The 22,610-nt window shown below is 40.4% G+C and overlaps 1 long non-coding RNA gene across 4 annotated transcripts in view; it reads left to right on the forward strand.

The window, feature by feature from the left end:
- Positions 1 to 22,610, forward strand: part of LOC132362774 (uncharacterized) — a 47,394-nt gene that overhangs the window by 1,045 nt on the left and 23,739 nt on the right. The gene's annotated exons all lie outside the window — the stretch shown is intronic.

The following is a 22,610-nucleotide window of genomic DNA, read 5'->3' on the forward strand; positions in this document are numbered from 1 at the left end:
ATTAAACATGTTTGATAGAGCATATAATTATAAGAGCATCTAAGAGAAGATTGGGTTCTAGTTTAAATTCTGGTCTGACTAATTTGGGGTTAGTAGGTTTTGGTCAGTGGTTTTTGAAGGGCGGTCCCTGGGCCAGCAGCATTAGTACCACTTAGATATTTGTTAGAAACGTAAATTCTCAGACCTTACCCCAGACCTACGCTCTTGGGGAAGGGCCCAGCACTCTCTATTTTAACACAAACCCTCCAGGAGGTTCTGATGTGCACAGACTTTTGAGAGTCACCAGGAAGTTCAACTTTCTCACCCATAAAATTAGAAGATAAAACTAGATCAGTGTTTCCCAAAGTGTGGTATATGTAGTACTGATCATGTGCAAGATGTTTTTAAGTGATAGACACATCACCATTTAAAATTTTATTTATTGTAATGTTTGTTAGACTAGTACAGATAGCTTACCAAACCCATAAGTTCACTGATGTTGTGTCATACATTGCTAAGTTAAAAAAAAAAGAAACGAATCAACTTAATGTAAATATAAATAATAAGGCAAAATAGTAAGGTATGTATAGCAGAAAGTAACACAGCATTGTACATCAACTATACTCCAATAAAAATTTAAAAAGTAAGGTGATATGAGAATATCACAAAATTCCTAGGGTTAGTTCTTAGATATTAAAGTTTCAGTAGTCCTGAAGAGGATCAGTCTTGAAAATATTTTCCATTCTAAAATTCTGAGACTTCATATGCTTGCTTTTCTTACAGATCTGCCTCCTTAATTTTGCTTTTTAAAATTCAAGCTAATACGTTAAAAATTTAGTCCACACAGCTTGTGTTGGGAGAGGAATGGCCTGTTAATGTGCTTTTGTATTGGGGGATACTTATCTGAGATTGAAAATTTAACCATAGTTAATGGAAAGTGTGGATAATTCACATGCGAATCATTAAAATTAAATATATTAAGGAGAAATCTGTTTTGAAAACATAATTTAATTTTAGAAGCACTTTCTTTCACTACGTGTAGTATTTATAGTGGAATAGGCAGATGGTTTTATGTAAGGAAATGAAATGAGGTTTGTGGACAGTAAGAAACATATTTTGATAATTAGGGATTTAGACTTTGAAAAGTCTATACAAGTTATAAACAGCTACAACATGACCGGCCCTTTTGTTAAAAAGTAAATTGATTTATTTATTTATTTTTGGCTGCGTTGGGTCTTTGTTGCCGTGTGTGGGCTTTCTCTAGTTGCGGCGAGCGGGGACTACTCTTCATTGCGGTGCGTGGGCTCTAGGCGCGCGGGCTTCAGTAGTTGTGGCACTTGGGCTCAGTAGTTGTGGCTCGTGGGCTTAGTTGCTCCGCAGCATGTGAGATCTTCCTGGACCAGGGCTCGAACCCGTGTCCCCTGCATTGGCAAGTGGATTCTATACCACTGCGCCACCAGGAAAGCCCCTGACTGGCCTTTTTAACTGGCATTTTAAATAGCTTTTTTGCGATGTAGTTCACATACAGTTCACCCACTTAAAGTGTACAATTCAGAGGTTGTGTATAGCCAGAGAGTTGTGCAGCCATCACCGTGCACAATTCTAGAACATTTCATTACCCCAGAAAGCAACCCTATATCCATTAGCAATTATTCTCCATTCCCTCTACACTCTCAACCCTAGGCAACCACTTATCTACATCTTATTTCTATGGATTTGCCTATCCTGGGCATTTCATATAAATAGAATTTATATTTCATATAAACATAATGATATGTAGCCTCTTGTGACTGGCTTCCTTAATATAATATTTTCAAGGTTCATCCGTATTGTAGCATGTATCAGTACTTTATTCCTTCTTATTGCTGAATAATATTCTGTTCTATTGATATTATATGTCACTTGATGGACATTTGGGTTGTTTGCACTTCTTGTCTTTTATGAATAATGTTGCATGTATGAACATTCATGTACAAGGGTCTGTGTGAAAGTATGTTTTAATTTCTGTTTTATACCTCGGAGTGGGATTTCTGGGTCAGATGATGACTGTGTTTAACATTGTAAGGAACTGACTGGATCTAAAATGCATTCTCATTCAAAGCAAAATTACAAGTTTGCTGAAAACTGAAATACATTTCTGTTCTAATTTATAATAAGGTACCAATTTTGTTAGTCAATGGTTTTATTACAGAATATCTCTCTAAAATGATATTTGGCAAAAATCATCATTAAAATACATGTTTTTGAAAACAGCAGCTTACAAACGGCTGTTCTACATCACAATTTATCATCATTTATCAAAATTGTCACATCTTCTGTGACATGGTTCTTTCTCTGCATATTTTATCGCTGCCTGTGTCATTTAGCATTTAGGGGGAAAAAATGTCATGGAATCTGCCTCCTGAGCTGATGATTGAATTCAGATTGTTTTGGTTGACTTTTACAAATAAATTACATGTTAAGAAACTGATGGTAGTTTTTTTTCTAAAATTCTCGTTTCAGCAATAATAAAAAACATACTTCTAAAATAAAAACATAACATTTTGTAGTCTAGCTGCATCTGACACTTGATATTTTGCTGTGTTGCCCTATTAATATTTTGAAGTTATAAGGAGAGATACTTTTTTGTGTAATGAGAATTTATGTTCAGTAAATTGTTAATATTTGACTTTGTCTTACTTTCTTCTAATGCTTTCCTAAAGTCTTACGTACTAAATTACCTACCTTTAGATTTCTTTTTAGGAAAGGTGTTCAAGATATTTCTTTTTCATACCTACTTGTGAAATGAGGTTTTTAGCACCTCCTTGTTATGAAGGAATATTTCTGAAAAAAATAAGATAAACAACTAAATGCAGTGAATAACTGAAGTAATAGAGAAGTGGTAGTATAGAAAAAAGATGCTCCTCAGGGAAGAGAAAGAAAAAATACCAGTTGGACTTGAATGGATAAGATTTATTTAAAGCCTTTCATTGCTGCATGGAGGATAAACAAAAAGAGTAGTAAGGCAGCATGAGGCATTCAGTGTCCTTGTAAAGAAGACAAGAAATATCCTTAATCTCTGAATCTATAACTATATGATTCTACACACAGATCAGCTAAAATCATCCTTTGTTTTATTTCTAGTAGGGATAAGCTGTTCTATGCACAATATTGTAATGGATGTTTGTAGTGAAGACTTGAAGCATTTGGATCATTTGGGAAGTAGACTCAGACAGGGTTTAGTGTGTAGAATACTTGTAAGCATGTGCCCTTGGGAACAACATAGTGGGAGGGAGGCAGAGGCGTCAGGATTGGGCAGAAGCTTACGTCAAAGTGTCTCCTTGGCCAGCCTTCCAAGAGAGGTTTGTTGATAGCTTGGATGTGGGGTATGACAGAAAGAGGTGTCAGGATGATTTCAAGGATTTCAGCCTAACTAACTAGAAGGACGAAGTTGTCATCAACTTCATCCTTTGAAAGGAGGTTTGGTGGAGAAGATCTGCAGTTAGTTGGGCCTGTTAAACGTTCGAGATCTGTAAAACATCTGTTGGCAGAGGATGAGTTGGTGAGTCCATATGTGAAACTGGAGCCCAGGAAAGAGGTCTGCAGTATATATAAACATGGGGGTGGTCAGCATAGGATAGATGCTAATTAGACCAGGAGACTAGCTGAGACCACCAAGTGAGCATGTGTAGACTGACTTGAGGATGAGACAGGGCTGAGTCCTGGGACACTTCAGCGCTTAGAAATTGGGGCAAATAGGGGAAACCAGCGGAGGAGACTGGGATGGAGCCCCAGGACCCAGCACACTGCTTAACAGCAGTGGGTAGTAGATGTTTATTTCGTGGATAAATGTCCAAAGGGGAGGGAAAATAACATAGGACAATGATGAATTTTATTTCTCCAGGTAGAATAAATTAAAAGGTGAAAAATAGGATCAACTGTTATCTATCTCCTCGGTGAATGGGTGGGGAGTGAGTCATGGAAATTAGAATAAAAATAGATGTGTTCTTTTCTATAAAAATAGATGTGTATACCTATAAAATAGGAACCGTTCCTTTTAATAAACTGAAGTATTTTTAATGCAGTTACTTTCTTTTAATCTTTATGGTACCTATTGTGCTTGTGTGGCTAATTCTTCGAGAAACTGTATAAAAATGTCCCTTGTGTATAGAGATGAATCCAGTTCTTCAGATTGATTATTTCTATTGTTTGTGAATATGCTTTAAAGTAGCGCATTAAGTAGTTGAAACTCATTTGAGAAATTATCCTATATTTGTATCTCTCTTCTTTGTACTAAATGACAGAAGAATTTCATTTATATATTTGCTTCCATATATTTGATAATTTACAGTAGAATTTTCAGTGTTCTTCATGGTTAAAATTGGTACTAAAGGTGATTTGGAAATTGTGTTGAGCATGTATCTTGCTAAACTATAGAAGACAGACATTTTGTTCAAGGATTTTATATTCTAGGTGAAAAAGTTAAAACATTTATGGAAAGGTACATAAACAATTTTCTTGGGAAAATATACAGTTATGTCATTGAAACTCTGAGTCCTGTCTTACACTGAGCGGGACATGTATTAAAGAATAGACTGAAAGTAGAAATATCTGTAAGCTTGAATTTTGACAGAATGAAAGAAGAATACAAAAATCAAGCTCACAAACTCAGCTGCCTTGATGTGGATGAAGCTTCTGTAAACAGACAGCTACTGTCCTTGAATAATAGTTCACATATCTTTTGAAGTGAATTAAGCTTTGGTTGTATTGGACCTGACCTCTCGGTGAGAAGGAGATGGCTGAGTCCAGGGAGGCGTGTGAGCTTTCTCAAGACAGACTATAGAGTCGCTGGTGACTGAGACAAGTAGTGAAACGTTATTTCAAGGGTTGAAATGTGAATAGGAACCAGTGATTTAACAATGCTCATCTCTAACTTTTAAGCCTTTTCTTGAGCCAGAAACCTTGGTTTTTTATGAGAGTTTGAGATTCCCTGAAGATACAACCTAGGTTGGACAGTTACCCAGATCTATTATATATTTAAGCTCAGGAAAGTTATGTGAACTGTGTTACTGCTTCTTGTTTTTGTGAGTTTTTGGTCCAGGCTTTCAGAAAGACCTGAGCTGAACTCTAGGACAAAGCTTGTGGTGACCACCATTGCTGTTTCAAGCCACTGTCCTCTGTGTTTCTTTCTGTCATTCAGGAATTTTGTTGTCATAGCTCCTCTATTACTGACTTGTGTGTGTGTGTGTGTGTGTGTGTGTGTGTGTGTGTGTAGGGGGTGTCCTTCATTTGTAAATTCTGTAATCTTTGGACCTTGGATGGAGATGGTAAATACAGAAGTCTTAGAATAGAATTGGTCCCAAACTATTTTGAGAGAAAACACAAAGCATATTAAAACTTACATTTTCAATTAAAGCATAGGGAAACCATTCACAAAAAGGGTGCAGAAGTTGATGCTGTTGTTTATTGTGTTATATGCTGGTTATAGACCTTCATTTTACGGTTATTTCTCTGAAATGCAGTAAAAAAAACCCAAAAAACAAAAAACAATGCCTGGCACCATAGCAGCCCGTATGAAATGAGGCATATGCTGTTTCTAAGACTCACAGCATGTTTTTCTGATACTGTGTTTGCCCATAAACATGTTGATGGTAGGTGCTGTCTGAGGCAGGGGCGGTTTTCCTATGGAAATCCTCTCTTGAACGTACTGGTTTCTGATTCCCCTTGAGGAAGAATGAAGCTCCTTTTTGCTTCCTTAGCAAATTTGATACTTCAGGTATTAATAACATAGCCAGTGGTTGATATGTATCTTGATGACTTACAGGTCATCATGATGGCTGCTCTGTCATAAGTTGCTGTGGTTTCAGAGTACGTTAGAACTCTACGCAGCGTTTTGAGGTGGGAGGGAGCTGAGGTGTAATGAAAGAGAAATTCCCTGCACAGCAGTGGTGATGCCTTAATGATAAAATCATCTTGCTCGGTCTCAAAATCCCTGGGTCTGCCAGCAACAGCATTAGATGTGAAGTCTGACCTGGGCTTCCATTTTGATTTTGCCATTAAAAGCGTTATGACTTTGCCCTCAGCACTTCTGCGAGTCTAGAGGAATGTTAATTACTAAATGAAAACAAATTTATGAGATCCTTTTGATGGAGTAGAGTGTAATATCTGCTGAGTGCCCCAATATACATTCAGCCCTCTAGAGGAGAAGACTTATAAGTGGTAAAGAGTAGGCTGCTTTTGGAGAAGGAAGCGTGAGGTGAGATGGCAAATTTGGGAATACGTTTTCTAAGGAAGGCCTTGGAGGAGGCCATCATTCTGTAAACCTGAACTTGAGATACAGCAGTGTCCGTTTTGAGGATAGGAGGTCTCTGGGGCATTTATGATTGGGAGTGTGTGAAAATACTGATTGAGAGCCACGAGACCCTGTGACATTGGCTGCATCTAACCCAGGTCTTTCTCATTTAGGGCCCCAGACTAGGGAAGCTACAGTTATCTTCTGAAAGATAGTAAAAAAGATGATCTTGCTGCTCTGAAAGTGAAAGAATCCAAGTTTTGGTGAAGAAATGTTTTAGGGACAGGATTGCCCCCATGTTTTTAATATCACTCTTGACTGATTGTTTATTTCGCTTCTTATTTGGGGAAAAGTATATGGAAGTTCAGGTTGGGAAAATTACTTGGAAGAGTTTCTTAAGAATAACCTCATTAGATAGTTTGTGTGTAGATGTGAGAATAAAGTTTTCTTAGAAACAAATGTTTTTTTTATAGTTCAAATATTTTATTTTCCTTAAAGATAGGAGTAGATTTTATAGTTGGAGACTCTTGCTATTATTTAAGCAATAACCAATAAATGTGAGTAAGTAGCAATTATTTAGGAAGAAGGATATAATGATGAACTATTGGAAAATATAAAAACTATAGATAGCATTGTGGAATTGGAAGGGACTTATCACCTGATTTTATAGACAGTTTATCTCATTATTCAGCCTCCTCACTGTAAAATGGTAAAAATATTAGTTGATCCAGAGTTATTTTAAGGAATAAAAGAGAATTTATTCATTCAACAATTATTTATTAAGTGCTTACTAGGCGCTGAGGCACATGCAGGTTCAGAGGATGTGTCTGTGTATTAGAAAGAAGAAAATCCTGGCCTTCATGGATTTTACCGACTAAGAGGCAAGAGGCTTTACCCAGTGATGACAAACGTGATGAGGGCTTCCAGTGTGCTCCCTGCAGTGGTGTTTTAGACTGAACACAGTGCCTGATAGTTGCGGTAGAAGAAGACTAGCACCAATGTGTCTTGGATGCAAAGTACACCCATTATCTCATTTAAATCTAACACCAGGTCTATAAACTAGGTCTAGTTTCCCCCCTTTTACAGCTGAGCAATGTTGTGTTCTTTTAGGTCTGTGATCAAATCATGGTTATTAAATAAATTAATGAGTAAACTTGGACCTAAAGTGTGGTCCAAGGTCTTCAGCCAGATAGTGGCAGAGCTGGCACTAGAACTGGTTTTGACTCAAGCTCAGGGCTCCTTTCATTGTACCACATTGCCCCTCAGAGCGTGCATGGGCAAATAATCGTATGTACCATGGTAGATAGGAAGAGTGCACAGTTTCAGAGATCCCATACTTGCCAATATGAAAATCATTTCACACAGTACAAATAATAACAGTGAAATCAGGGCTGCTGGCATCCTCAGTTTTAATTCCCATCGCTAGTTATATTCAATTATCCAGTGAGATGGACTTTGAGCTGTGGATTTAGTGTATTAAGTAATAGGATCCAACTCGAAGTTTTCTCTGGCAAGCTATTGGCTGTGAAGTAAATTCAAGGCTATTCATCCAAAACGTAAGGTGTCCTGAAGTAGATGTATATGTCATCTTGCCTAACGGGTGGGTTGTGTGAGAGATTTTTCTTTCCAAATTGAGTCATTGGAGACCATTGCTCCTATTACTGCCTTTGAAGTCCTGCAGCTGGTGAACCTTTGGTAGTTGAGATTTCTTTCTCAAAAAACAAAAACCAAAAACATGTATTATAAGTATTTGTAGTCTAGTCGTGTGTGGGTTACGTGTCTTAATTAGTAAAGTTCTAGTGAATGTCTTGGGATTTTATAAAAACTTCAGTAATAACAACTAAAAATGAACATTTCTGATCCTTTCTCGTGACCCCATAATCAAATCCAAGTCAGTTTCTACTCTCTGCCTGCTATCCTCTAACTCTGAACCATCTTGAAAATGCTTGTTTTTTCTAAACATTGTTAGTTTAGGGAGTTACTTGGAGTGAGAGAGTCTCTTTCCTTTGGCTTCCTTTGGGTCAGCAAAGCAGAGGAGTTAGTTTTGGAGGGTTTTCCTTCTATGCATCATCAATTTTAGTCCTTGGCAACGTCTCTAGTCCCAAAGAAATGATGTGGGACTCCCCACGTCTTCCAGAATTTTTAGAAGGCATGTGATGTATTAAGAGTACCTGTGTCTCTTCTGTAATTCATCTGGGCTCTGCAAACTGCCAAAGTGTATCTAATAGAGAAGTACAAGACATGTGCCTATTTTCTTAAAAGTCAACCTTAATTTCGTGTCACTCCAGTCTGCCGCTGGTCTACCCAATAATTAGGATTTTAAGGCTTATGAGTAGTTAGGGGCGCTCCTAGTCCAGAAAGGAGATGCAACTGAAAATATGACATATATTGGCACTACCACTGCAGTGCTTTGGGTTTAAATATTCATCAGACAAAACTAAACTCTATGAAATGAATGCCAGGATAGACCAGTCTCATCCTGATTTCCTGTCTGGAGTCTGTTGCTATAAAAGGTGTATATGTTTATAATTCCTGCCCCTAATAGTCCCTTGCTTCTGTAGAGCAGTGTTTCTTTCCCAAGCACTTAAATATGTTTGATTTTACCCTTGCACCTGTCGTTTAAGGCAGACACACTCAAGTTGACACACAGTTTTTCTCATGACAAGGACCAGTTGTGATTTATGGCCATTTACAGGATGTCAGTGATGTGGAGAGGGTACATTTTGAGCGAACAAGGCTATATATGTATATCCTTTCACTTGGCAATAAAGAACATGGTAAAAAGCTGTTTTCTTCTGAGTGAAGAGCCCTTAGGCTAACTTCCTATAATGTTCACCTAATGTGTTACTATGTTCAAGTCACCTTAACAAATATTTCTTGAGTGCCTGCCTCCTGCAAGGTATTCCACTGGCTGAAGTGAAAGTTTCTGTGAGAAGCCTGATGTATAGAATTTGGAAGTAAAAAAATGCAGTGTTAGTGTGGGTCTTTACTGCTTTAGTTGAAAAGAAAGTGTTATGAGGTAACCTGTCTTTTCCTTTATGAATTTGGCTTGTTTAGTAAGAAACATATTAACCAAAGATGAAAGGTAGACTCAGAAACATTTATTCACTTTTAATATGAGTATAAACTTTTATTTTCACCAGAAATTCCTGAACACCTTGATTATAATAAAGTACAACCCTGATTTTGGCGTTTAGGGCCAAGGATAAAAGATTCGTAGACTTACTGAAGAGTAGATTGTATGAAAGCACAGACTCCTGATAAACGCTGAGTGCCCTGTAGTCCTCTAGATCAGCGGTCCCTAACCTTTTTGGCACCAGGGACCAGTTTCGTGGAAGACAGTTTTTCCACGGACGGGGGTTGGGGGTATGGTTCAGGTGGTAATGTGAGTGATGGGAAGCGGCAGATGAAGCTTCGCTCGCTCCCCGCCACTCACCTCTTGCTGTGCGGCCAGGTTCCTGGGGGGTTGGGGAGCCCTGCTCTAAATAACTGTCCTAAAAGTGGAAGAACCAGTCTTTTTGTTGGTGAGGACCCAGTGGCCTCCATCATTGTAACTACTGTGATATAACCTGTAGTGTGTGATTGATAAATAATTTAATACTGTTGACAGGGGTATTTGTTGCTTATTTTGTACATTTGCAAGCAGTTCTTTCTTCCTCATGATACTCCTTGCATTAATAGTTGAGCGAAATGACATGATGAGTCAATAAGACTGCTTTCCCTGTGACCAGAGTTGTCAGGACAAGTCAAGGTCTAATCAGACATTTTCATTTCATTAAGTTGGACTTTTGCCAGAGCCTTTTGGAAGCCAGCATAACACTTGTTCTTGCAGGTCATTGGCCCAGACACAGTCACATGATTACACCTCCATGCGAGAATGTCTGGGAAATGTTGTTTTATAGTCTTGTTTCGGAATAAAAATAAGGGTTCTGACGTTAAGAAAAAGGCTACTGCTGAGCTACCCCAATTCTTTTCCCTACCTCCGATTTCTTCCTGATACTTAGATGGAAGATCTGGCTGTATTCCTTTTCTTGAACTCTGTGTGGCATACTTGGGTACTTCATGTCCTAGTCTTTCAACCTGAGAGGAGGATCCTTCAAGTTTTTGCAGCTTTCAGCTCCATCAGCTCAGTAGGAGTATCCTTGAAGCAAAATAAGAACGGGGTGTTGCATGCTCTTTTTTTTTTTTTTTAATTTCAGATTTTAATGATCAATTTTAGTTATCTATGCAAAGTGATTCATGCAGATCATAAAATTCTTAGAGGAAAAGGAACCCTGGGACAGAAGACATGGGTCCACTGAGGGCGGTAGTCATGGTTTGCAAATAAAAATTGTGACTGCAGCCAGAAGAAGGAACAGTGGGTGCTGAGAAAGGAAATGACAGATAACCATTCCTAGAGGGTTTATTTGGCTTTTTAGAAATAAGTAAACGAAAAGTTCCCTCTGGTTTGCTGCTTTGAGTCTTCCCTTTGAACACATCATCTAGGCAGAGTTGACATAGATGGTTCTTTTAATTTAAAATCTCTGTAGTCTTCAAACAAGGAGGCCCCATGCAGGCAGTCTCATAGATGGTTGTACATGAATTACCCATCTGTCTTCAAAAAAGGGAGTTTCTGATTTCCTTCTAAGAAAAGGATTTGCAGGATGTGGTGGGAATGAGGTGAGTGAGGCCTTCAACTTCCATGCAGTTGCAGACATTTTGGAGGCAACTTGAACTCTTTGGATCATACTTTAATCCCTGATACCTAAGGATGGCGATCCTAATTTCAGCATCTGGGTGGTATTCATGAAAGGCTTCTGGTTGAATAAGTTAGGAAGGATGCTCATATGAATAAACCTTATTATATGCCCCAGTTTCTGGGCAGCCTGCAGTACCGAGTTCTGACCTGGGATTAGGATGCCTTGTGTGGAGCTAGTGCCACTGCAGCTCTTAAGTCTCATCCAAGATGGTTATTTTCCATGTGCTTCTGAGTAGCTGTTTCTTTGGCTTTCTAATAGCATGGATACTCAGCATAATCACAGACTCCTAGATATGGAAGTATCTGAATGATAATGTAGTCTAATTTCGAAAGAAATGAGATGAAAGAGGCCAAGTGACTTGCTTCAAGGTATTTGGTAGAAAAACTGGTGTTAGAACCTTGGTTCCGTGTTCTCAGTCCAGTGCTGTCTTGCAGTGCACTGAATTTCTCAGAGAAAATGAGACTAAAGGCGGTGTTTTTCTATGTCCTCCTTTGCTCCTGGTACTTAACAGACCTGGAATCTACTCATGTATGTGTCAGGTTTTAGATCAGCAATAGGCTCACTGATTATGGAAATAATTGGGGAGATGTGGTATGTGTGAAAGTTTCAGGTAAGCGAGGCAAGGGGTTGTTGTGGTGGATTGGGAGATGTTTGCCAGTTCAACTCACATTTCTGCAGTGCGTGATGGGACTTGGGGCTCTTCTTTCTGTAGCTTATTAACAGATAAGCTGTTTCGCTGCTGGAGCTGCTGAATCTACAATAGCATGAATCAGCAAGAAGGAGGTGTGATTAGTCACGTGGACTTAGGCCTTTCCCATTGCCAAGGCTTGATATATTCACCTCTTCCACTTTTTTTTTTCCTTCCGGTTTTACTGAGATATAATTGACATACAGCACTGTAAAAGTTGAAGGTATATAGCGTAGTGCTTTGACTTGCATACATCATGAAATGATTATCACAGTAAGTTTAGTGACCATTCATCATCTCATATAGGTACAAAATTAAAGTAGAAAAAAAAGTGTTTTTTTTCACATCTTCTGTTTTTTCCTCTTTGTAGAGGCTCATCACATGGAATGATAACATGTTTAGTCTTCTGTGTTACACTTGGTTTAGTCCACGTAATTACATGTAATGTAAAATTACATACAGTGCAAATCAGTCAAGAGGCTATCTTTCCTTCCTCCATCTCTGAGACATGGGTGACCACAGGAGGCCCCTCTGTTGACATTTCTTGCTCTTGTCGTGGCCCTGTTGCCAATCAGTCTAAAACAATATTTTTCTGTGAATTTCTTGTGAAGTTATTTACATGAAAAGTTTTCTAAACGTATGTAATTCAAACTTGATTCTTTGTTTAATGCCAGTGCAATTTTTATGGACTAGAAAAACAATTATATGAATTCTAGATTTTCCCGGGAAATCTATAACATGCAGATCTGAAGTTCATATGGGACCTCTGTCTCCTCGTGAGCCCTAGGTAAGGTACAGTGAGGATGGAGAGGTGGATAAAGGAAGGAGTGAGTGATGCTTCATTGGGGAAGGTGAGCAAGGTGGCCAGATAGGTTTGTTTCATGACAAAGAGTGTGATTTAAGCACTTGCTTTCTTTTGAAAACATCTCTTTTCACCATCTCCCTATCCTGATATCACAGGAAGAAGGAAAAAACCAAACAAACCTGTTGCCTCATTTCCTAAAGCAGTGATTCTCAAACTTTAATGAACACGCAAGTCACCTTGCCTTTTAGAAGACTGCCGACTCTGATTTAAAAGTGGTGGGGCAGTGGTTCTCAAAGTGTGTTCCTCAGAGCAGCAGCTCTGGTTCCGCCAGCCGTGTTAGAACTATAAATTCATGGACCTCGCCTGACCTGCTGAATTAAAATCTCAGAGGATCGGCCTCAGAAACTGTTTTTACACATTCACCAGGTGATTGTTGTGTACCTTGAACATTTGAGAATCACTGCCATTGAAGCTATTCTCTTGGGATTTTCCCAGGCCTCTGGTATTTGCTACTCTGTGATTGGGCCTTGGTATTATTCCCTTGCTATTTACGAATTGAAACTTTTGGGCAGAGATGTTACTTGAGGCTCCTGACTGGATGATAGTGTCCAGCAAGTTAACTGGCTCTATTAAAGTATGTTTCTTAGTCCTTCACCACTCTCTCTGTTATAACCCTGATACTTTGTAAAGCAAAGATGCCATTTCATGGAATCATGAACATCAGTACCATGGCTAGACACCATACATAACATGGCGATCGGGTAATACCTTAAAAGGTAGACTGACAAAGAAACCGACGAGATAAAACACCCCAGAAGAAAACGCTCTTGTAGATTTTCAGGGGTTTTACATCTTAATATCAACTGAGTCCCAATTCACAGATAGTTTCAATCATATTAATAGCCAGTGGGCGTTGTTACCTAGGTTCTATGCCTGCTTGGTTCAGATGAGTGCAAACATGCTTAGCAGTGCCTTTACCAGTGTTGCCATTACTGGTGAAGGAAGACTATTTTATAATAGGGATTGGATTCTCTCAGAAGTCAGTTTTCTTAAGGTATTTGCAAAGGATGAATGTTACCTCCTACAGTGTTTCAAGAGCTCTAACTTTAACTTTCTGAAAGTTTTATTGATTTCTTCCAAAGGCTATAGCTGGAGAAATACGCACTGTATGTTTGTCAGATTGGTTACAGGGTCTCCAATATAGGTGGGCTGAGGCTGTGTTTGTGCTTTTCCTCTGGGAGGTTTTTCATCTTAGAGAAAGGATCCATGTGTTTTGTGAATCTCTATAAAGCAATGAGAGGAGTTCAAAATGTATTAGAGTATTCGACAAGTGCTCCAAAGAGGGCTATTTGGGCACAAGGTCTAGATGCTAATGTATTATGTTCTTTGAAAACAGCTTAAATGTAAGTACATATAAGAACCCTAGTTAAGATTTAAGGGTAATGCTGTAAGATCTCTCGTAAAGGATTCACAAAAAGTGCTGCAATTTTGTAACCTTTCCAGAAGCAATACAGTGTATGTTCACCCCTCATTTGCAACTTGAAGAAATTTATCCAGTTTATGCGGAAAATTGAAAAGAAGCAGATGCTTATTCCTAAGCTAGAGTTTTGAAGGCCAACAATTAAAATAAACATGTCTCTGCCAAAACTTGAACTAAATTAAAAAATTTAGCATATAAATTAAAGCTTACTTAAAACTAAATTTATCAAGGAAATACATTTGTTTTGCATTACTGGTTTCAATTATTGTGAAAAGGCTTCATTTTTATGGAACACTGAAGATTTTTCAAAGTTTCCAACAATTTATTAGACAATTGCACCACTGAAAATGAGTTACGAGTGTCTGGCTTAAATGTATGAACTATTAGCACATCGTTGATGAGCTTAGAGAGAGATGTTAAAGCAGCCATTATCCTCCTGCAGGTTCATGTTCCTATTCCCAGGGGCCTGTAAGAAACTGGTTTGTAGACTGAAAACAGATAAAGCCATGGGCTGAGGATATACGTAGCATCTCTTCTCTCCTATTCGTTTGTTCTTTCTCTTGGCAATCTGCATTTTGGGACATTGCTGATGAATTGCTGTCAGGCATGGGTACTCTTAGTTTATTGCCATAGAAGAAGAGAGAGATTACTTCCTTGTTTGCAGTACCTGTCTGCTCTAGTCCTGTCTGTACAGTGTTTCCTAATTAATATTTCCTAAACACCTACCTCATAACTTTTTGTCATTTACTAAATATTTATTTAGTTCTTGTTTTCCCAGCTTTCTTGAGGCATAATTGACAAATAAAATTGTATATATTTAAAGTGTACAAACTGATTTGATACACCTAGACATTGGGAAATACTTGTCCTGATGAAGTTAATTAACATTTTCATCACCTCACATAGTTCCCCTCTACCCCCATACCCTTGTTTTTGTTTTTGTTTTTTTTGGTGGTGAGAATGCTTAAAGTCTGTTTCAGCAAATTTCAAGTATACAAGACAGTATTATTAACTACTGTAACCATGTTGTACATTGGATCCTCAGAACTTATTCATATTCTTCTTAAAAGTGAAAGTTTGTACGTTTGACCAACGTTTTCCTGTTTCCCTCATCTCCCAGACCCTGGCAAGGACCCTTCTCTTCTGTTTCTATTAGTTCAATTTTTTTTTTTTTTTTTTAAGATTGCACATGTAAGTGATACCACGTAGCATTTGTCTTTCTCAGTCTGACTTTTTCCATTTAACATAATGCCCTCCGAGTTCATTCATGTTGTCACAAATGACAGGATTTCCTTCTTTTTTATAGCTACATAATATTCCATTGAATATATATACCACATATTCTTTCTTTTTTTTTTTTTTTTTTTTAAATAAATAAATAAATTTATTAAAAAAAAATGCAAATTCCATACTTTGGTCTACAAGGTCTGGATGCTTGGTCCCTGCCTCCTTCGAACTTGTGCCATTTTCTCCCTTCCTCACTATGCTGCAACCACACAGTACCCTCTTATTACCCCAATATACCAATATCTTTTCAACCTCAGGAGTTCTGTTCTTGTTGGTCCCACTATCTGGAATCCTCTTTCCCGGGATCCTGAAATCTGTGTCTCTTTATCAGGCCTCAGCTCACATTGCACAATATCAGAAAATCTGCCCTGATGACTCAATCTATAGTTGTCTCTCATTTGTCCAATTTACTGTCAGATCATCCTATTTTTTGATAGCACTTATAAACTTGAAACTATCTCATTTATGTATTAATTCTCTTCATTAAGATAGAAGTTCTAAAAGGGCAGGGATGATCACCAATGAATTGTCAGTGTCTTAAGATCACCTGGCATATAAAAACTATCTATGGATAAATGTTTTCAATGACTAGTGCTGACTCATTTGTAATAGATGAGACATTATAGAGGCAAATACAGAGGGCTCACCTGTGATGGCAATAAAACAAGTTGTCTTTATGCCTTATAAGGGTATGTTTAAGCTATAGCTGGGTCATAGTACCAACTGCGTTGCAACATCTCTTGATGGTGACAGTCGTCATGAGATCAATTAAATTATCGAATTCTGGAAGCCAGACTTATCTCTTCATTTTCTTTATTTATCCCATGACTGAAAGGGCCTATAGTCACTGAGAAGGGAAAGTTTTTATAATGGTAGCATATTTAGAGGTAGGAAGGAAAAAAAACATTCTGCACAGAGAAAGCAGCATTACCCTGAGTCTGTAGACATAAAAGAAGAGAGTTAAAACTCTCTGACCAAAATGGATATTGTTTAGGGCAGTTGTAAAACATAAGATTCTTTGGCAGCAAAGTTAGAGTATTGTTAAGGTACGGTTAAAGAGTAGATCATAAATCCTGGAATAAGACTATAGACCTGATACTAAAAACTCTTGGGGGCAAATTTAAGTCCTTGTACAGAAAAGTGGCCCAAAGATAGCAATATTTATGAAGCGTAACCTGTCAGTTATAAATTGGGCAAATTCCAAACGGGAGGAAAGAGAGGTTAGAAGGATACTTAAGATGCACAATTAATGTTTCCATACCTGCCAAGAAGCTAATTGCTTTTACTTTGATAAGTCTAAAGTTTAATATAGGTTTGAGATCCTTTGCCAGAAGAACATAGATTTTTCTCTTAACTGCATAAATTATTGGGATTTTGTTACTTAGAGAAAAAGCAAAATGATAGCTCTTCACAACTGTGTAGAGAGAGAATAGCAGATGTGATGGTCTGAATTTTTTTTTTCTTCTTTTCTTTCCTTCTTTCTCTTTCACATATTCCATCTCCCATCTTCATTGTCTTTCTCTTTACACATATTCTTTCTTTGTTCATTGATGGACACAGGTTTCCTTATCTTGGCTATTGTCAATAATGCTGCAGTGAACATGGGAATGCAGATATCTCTTTGGGATACTGATTTCATTTCCTTTGGATATGTATCCAGAAGTGGGATTGCCGGATCATTCGGTAGTTCTATGTTTAACTTTTTGAGTAACTGCCATACTGTTTTCCATAGTGACTGCACCAATTCACATTCTCACCAACAGTGTACAAGGGTTCCCTTTATTCATATCCTCACCAAGATTTGTTATCTCTTGTCTTTTTTCATAATAAACATTATAATAGGTAGTGAGGTCATATCTCATTGTGGTGTTTTGTTTTTTGTTTTTTTTTTTTTTTTCATTGTGGTTTTGATTTGCATTTCCCTGATGATTAGTGATGTTGAGCACCTTTTCATATATCCGTTGGTCATTTGTATGTCTTCTTTGGGGAACTGTCTATTCAGGTCCTCTGCCCACTGTTTAATTGGATTTTTTTTTTTTAATTTTACTATTGAGGCATATGAGTTCTTTGCATGCTTTGGATATTAATCCCTTATCTGATAGGTAGTTTGCAAATGTTTTCTCACATTCTATAGGTTGCCTTTTCATTTTGTTGGTTGTTTCCTTTGCTGCACAGAAACTTTTTAGTTTGATGTAGTTCTACTTGTTTATTTTTACTTTTATTGCTTGTGCTTTTGGTGTCAAATCCAGAAAGATATGGCGAAGACCTATGTCAAATAGCTTACCACCTATGTTTTCTTCTAGAAGTTTTATGGTTTCAGGTCTTACATTTAAGTCCTTAATCCATTTCAAGTTAAGTTTTGTCTATGGTATTCTTTCGCATGTGGGTATCAATTTTCCTAACACCAGTTATTGAATAGACTATCCTTTCCCCATTTTGTGTTTTGGGCACCGTGGTCAAAGGTTAGTTGACTGCATATGCATCCCACATAACTATTTTCCTGAAAACTTTCATTTACTCCTGTTTGCTGTGCCAGGATTCATGGCCCTCAGTTTACTGTTCTGTTTTCATTGATCCCTAATCATCACTCTGCTTCAGTCAGTCCAGTGATTTTCCTTCTTCCACCTCATCTCAGGTTCATGCAAAGTAGCTTCTTGGGCAGAGTTGCCTTTTCTTTCTAAACAGGTCCAGTCAGATCATCACGTATGACTGCTTGTACATATAGAGGAAGGCAGACTATCAGGAGAAAACTATTTTAGGATTCTATGTTATAAACATTTTAACTAAAAAACTTTTAAATTTAACGAGTTCATGCTTCTTAAAAAGAAAATGCTGAACACAATTTAATCCTTTCTAGATAAATTAGAGTGACATTATACACAGTAAAAATAAGTTGCATTGTAGTGATTTCTACTAGACAGGTAAGGTATTAAGGACTAGTTGTCCCTGTATTAAATGAACCTGAGCTGTGTCTTTCTCATTGTTTTGTACTCTCTAATTTTTAATGGTTTTTTTCTTTTGTTTTTTCTCTGTTGCTGTCAGTATCCTTACTGCTGAATCTGTCTCTAAATAGAAGTACTTTCGTTTCTGATATAATTTTTTTAAATTTATTTTATTTATTTAATTTTGGCCGTGTTGGGTCTTGGTTGTTGTGTCGTGTTGATGCTGTGGCTTCCCCTCCTCTCCCTGTCTTTGGGGAGCGACCCTTTTGTTATTCCTTTACGTAACATTTCTGGTATTTCAGGCGGGAGCAGATATAAGTGTTTATGCTCATTCCCCATATTTACCTGAAGGTTCTCCTCTTTCGCTGGGCTGGTTGCACCGGCCTTTGGTGGCTACTGCATTGTCCACACCTCAGGCTGCCCTCCTGGAGACTGTGCGCAGGGATGTAGGGATGCAGGGCTACTAGCTGTGGCAGGAACGAGGCGACGTTTAAGCATGGGCCCTGGTCTGAGCTACAGCTGTTGAGCATTTGCTCTAACGCGTATTAGCTGTGTGTCCTTGGACAAGTCACAACCTCTCTGTGTTTCACCTGTGAAATGGGGGTTATAACAACACTTACCTGAAAGGTCAGCTAGATAGTGCCTGCAAAACACTTTGCTGCTTCCAGCACAGAGTAAGGGCTCAATAAATTGGAGCAATCGTTATTATTATTAATATAATTAACATACTATCGTATTTCTCAGAGATAAGAACATCTCTGTATTATCGTCATTACATCTGAGATTAGACCAGATAAAAACAAGACCCAATTATAATAATTTCTACCATGGGTCTTCTACCAAGACCCATGGTAGAAATTAGAGAAAAGTCCAAATGATTTCCACCAAGTTATGTATTAAATCGTTTATTTATAATTATATTATTATTTATCATTTCATTATGTTATTTTATTCTTTGCTATTTATTTCTGTATCTAGTTATTTATGAAGCACCTGCTACGTAGCTGGTGCTATATACCGTAAGCCCCATGGGAACCAGGCCACAGAAGTGTGAAAGTACAGACTCTGTCTTTAGGGAGCTTACATTTCAGCCAGAGAGAATAGTTAAAGAACAGCTAAATACTGAGTCATTAGTTACTGGCTGAAGTGAAACAGGGATGAGCAAGGAGATGGTATGGGGATTAGATGAGGGGAAACGTGGCTTGGGGGAAGATGTGGAATTGGTCTGGGCTTGGAGGATGAGGCGGGGCCAGATGCACCAAAGGAAGGACAGGGTCAGAAGCAATAGGAACCCCTTTCCCCACCCAGAGAGGGAGGGGAAGCTTTGTGTTTGCAGATCACAGTGAGAAGTGGGGGGGGGGGGGGCAGGGGCCGCAGAGGTGGGGTGTAAGGTTGGACGTTGAGGTGTAATCAGATTGTGAGCGGCTTAGAAAGAGGGGCGGAGGGGCTGACAGTTAACGTGGCAGACACTGGCTCTCTGGGCAGGAGGATGGCGGGGCGGATGGTGCAGCAGGTCCCTGGGGCTTTACTCCGGTCCCCATCTCACCCTCAGCAGAAGGAGAACTCAGAGGGAAAGTTTCCAAACTCGCCTGAGAAGCTGAGTGATGGGATGAATGAAAAATTGATGTGGGTCATAAATGTTGTAGGAGAGAATGCACCAGATTCCCTTAAGGGTAAAGTTCAGGGAGAAACCTACTGCTGCGGAGGGAAGGGGTTCCGTGGGGGAGAGAGGGGGAGGGAGGGGGATGCCCATCGGGGGTCCCGCGGTGCCACTCCCAGTATCCGGGGCCCCCGGGTCCTTGGAGAAGCTGCTGCTGCTCAGCGATGCTCCTGATGGAACAGAACGGCCAGTGTCCATTTGGTGAAGGGCATGGGGGCAGAGATGCTCCGTCTCCCTCAGCCTCAAGGCTGCTGCCCTGGATTCCTTTCAGCTTCCTCAAGGGGCGATGCAGATGTGACCCCAGAGAAGCTGAGGTCTCTGCTGAGCTCGCTGATGCTGGCTGACACTGGATAGCCCTCCTTTTCCACCAGCCCCACAAGCTCTTCCTCACAAGGCTCTCCATGGGGTCTGGGCGGAGTCCACAAGTCTCTGTGACCCTAGGTGGTCCCCTAGAGGTCAGAGTTCCGGGGCTCTGAGTCATTTTCCTGGTTGCCTCTTTGCTCCACATGCACCTCGGAGCACTGGTGCAAAGATCTTGGTGATGAGTCTTTGCATCCAAATACCTGCTGGTGAACTTTCTTCCGAGAAGGAGCACAGACAGTGAAAGGAGGGAGGCGGAGCCTTAATGCTGGCTCAGGGGGTCAGCCCCCCTGCCCGCATCCCCAGTGGCTTCTCATCACCTGTCTCTGGCGGTTTATTTCAGGAACACTTGAGATGGGCGTGTAGTGGGAGGGGAATAGTTACAAGCAACCAAGGCAGGGGTGGGGAGCGAGAACAGTCTTGCTGGGTGGTGGGCTGATAAACGTTCACCAGCTCTTGGGGGTAGGGGTAAGGGAGGCACCTTGACTGGCAACGTCTGCTGATTTCTGTGTGTTAACACTCTCACTGTGAGCCAGGTCATGTCACCAACAGGATGCCAGGCGGCTAACACAGTTCCCCAAGATGTAGCAATAGACTCACCCAAGCTGGTAGGCACATGCCTGGCCCCACTGTCTTTGGAGGCTTAGAAACCTGAGTTGCCATCGTGCTTTCTACCATCAGCCACAGCGAGACTGGGTATCTTGCCTCCCTGTCCCTCAGGTGGCCAAGAGTTTGCCTTTCTCTGGACCCACGGTAGGTTATCATGGTAGAAATTAGAAACTGGAAAGCCAGGGGAGCTTTGGAGAGTCCCTCTGGGCTCACTGACTGCTGATGGCATCGGAATCAGATGCAGGAAGGAGGGAGGGGCTGGTAGGAACCCCTGCAGTTGCCCCAGAGACTGAGGGATGGGCTGGCTGGCAACTGGTCCAGCTCTCCCTGCCTACCAGGGGTGTAGTTGGCAGTGCCTCCCACTGGCTGAAAGGTTTCTGATACCCCTGCCAGCCCTCTGAGTCTGTGTTGATGACAGCTGCCACCTACCCGGCTCCATTACGGGTCAAGCACTCTGCTGGCTGCCAGGTAGACCTCGTCTCGGTCAGTCTCACAGCCGCCCTAGGAGGTCAGCGTGATCTTGACCCCACTTTACACGCAGAAACCGAGGCTTGGATTAAATAACGTGCCCAAGGTGCTACACTTGGTAAGTAGCAGAGCTGGTTCTGTTTGACGAGAGCTGGGGGGAGTCAGCGCTGGGGGGGAGGGGCGGGGGAGGGGGAGCGGGAAGCCGGACTGGGGCCAGCTGCCCTGTCCCTCCCGGCCCCATCCTGTGGCAGCCAGGTGGGCGGCGGCATCTGTTGGCAGCTCTGGGTCAGGGGCGTCCACTGGCTCCCCCGGCAGGTCTTGGTGGGAGGGCGAGTCAGGCACTCTGTTCCCAGGAGGGGATGGCGGATCTTGGGCTTAAGGATGGGCCTGCAGTACTGGCAAAGCGGGGATCACTCTGCCTGCTGGGAAATGTCCTAAGGAACCCAGCTGAGCTGCAGTTACGGAGGTAGATTTCCTGCTCTTTTCCACATCTCATGATTAATCCAGAAGCCTGAGCAGCGCGTGTGATGAGGCTCAGCAAAGTGGCCGTGGGCATCTCCAGCCTCCTTTGCAAGCCCCGCTTTTCCTCTGGAGTAGGTGCCCTGGAATCTGGGCCAGCTGTACACATTTCAGCAACTCGATTACAAGAGACAGAAGAGGCCGGGTGTGTGGCACCAATAAAACCGCACACACCCTGTACTTCTCTCTGCCTGTTGCTGGTTTGTGCATTTCCCCACCACACCTCCCGAGAGCAGTTTGTTTCCCGGAAGCAGCAGAAGAGAGGTCGGGAGAAGGAGATGCCTTATTGTTGTGAATGTGATGGACGTGGTGGCACCACAGGGGACTGGACACCAAGGCAAAGACTCCAGTGTCTGATGAACTTACTGGTTGAACTTACCGCTTACTGGTCTTTGGCAGGTAATCAGCTTCTAAGAGTCTCTGTTTCTTCATCTGTAAAATTGGATCACGGTACCTGCACTCATTGATTTAACAAATAATATAAACATATAAATCCATACTCTGGCGTATTCTAGGTGCTGGAAATCAAGCAGTAAACAGAACAGTCTCTCCTCTTCGGATGTTAATAGTCTAACATGGGAAGATGGAAAACGGCAATGACATCTGTGTCAGGTGGTTATGATACTTAGAAGAAAAATAAAGCCGGGCTGAGGGGTAGGGGAGACAGTGTATGCATGTGGGGATGACTTTTCTTAAAGGACAGTCAAGGAAGGCATCTTTGATAAGATGATACTTCAACAGAACCTGGAAGAAAATGAGGTGCCATATAGATGTCCAGGTACGGCAAAGAGCTAGTTCAAAGG

Source organism: Balaenoptera ricei, chromosome 3, assembly GCF_028023285.1.
Source record: "Balaenoptera ricei isolate mBalRic1 chromosome 3, mBalRic1.hap2, whole genome shotgun sequence".
NCBI classification, from domain to species: Eukaryota; Metazoa; Chordata; class Mammalia; order Artiodactyla; family Balaenopteridae; genus Balaenoptera; species Balaenoptera ricei.